At 41.9% G+C, this 597-nt stretch overlaps 1 protein-coding gene across 4 annotated transcripts in view; it reads right to left on the reverse strand.

The window, feature by feature from the left end:
• The window catches only part of EXOC6 (exocyst complex component 6), a 194,042-nt gene that overhangs the window by 83,161 nt on the left and 110,284 nt on the right, over window positions 1-597 (reverse strand). The window lies entirely within an intron of this gene.

The raw sequence follows: 597 nt of genomic DNA on the forward strand, positions 1-597 counted from the left end.
TCCACAGTTTATTGTGATCCACACAGTCAAAGGCTTTGGCATAGTCAACAAAGCAGAAATAGATGTTTTTCTGGAACTCTCTTGCTTTTTTGATGATCCAGCAGATGTTGGCAATTTGGTCTCTGGTTCCTCTGCCTTTTCTAAAACCAGCTTGAACATCAGGAAGTTCACGGTTCACATATTGCTGAAGCCTGGCTTGGAGAATTTTGAGCATTACTTTCCTAGCCTGTGAGATGAGTGCAATTGTACGGTAGTTTGAGCATTCCTTGGCATTGCCTTTCTTTGGGATTGGAATGAAAACTGACATTTTCCAGTCCTGCGGCCACTGCTGAGTTTTCCAAATTTGCTGGCATACTGAGTGCAGCACTTTCACAGAATCATCTTTCAGGATTTGAAATAGCTCAACTGGAATTTCATCACCTCCAGTAGGTTTGTTCGTAGTGATGCTTTCTAAGGCCCACTTGACTTCACATTCCAGGATATCTGGCTCTAGGTGAGTGATCACACTATCGTGACTATCTGGGTCATGAAGATCTTTTTTGTACAGTTCTTCTGTATATTCTTGCCACCTCTTCTTAATATCTTCTGCTTCTGTTA

This window comes from Bison bison, unplaced genomic scaffold (assembly GCF_000754665.1).
Source record: "Bison bison bison isolate TAMUID 2011002044 unplaced genomic scaffold, Bison_UMD1.0 scf7180017864172, whole genome shotgun sequence".
Lineage (NCBI taxonomy): Eukaryota > Metazoa > Chordata > Mammalia > Artiodactyla > Bovidae > Bison > Bison bison.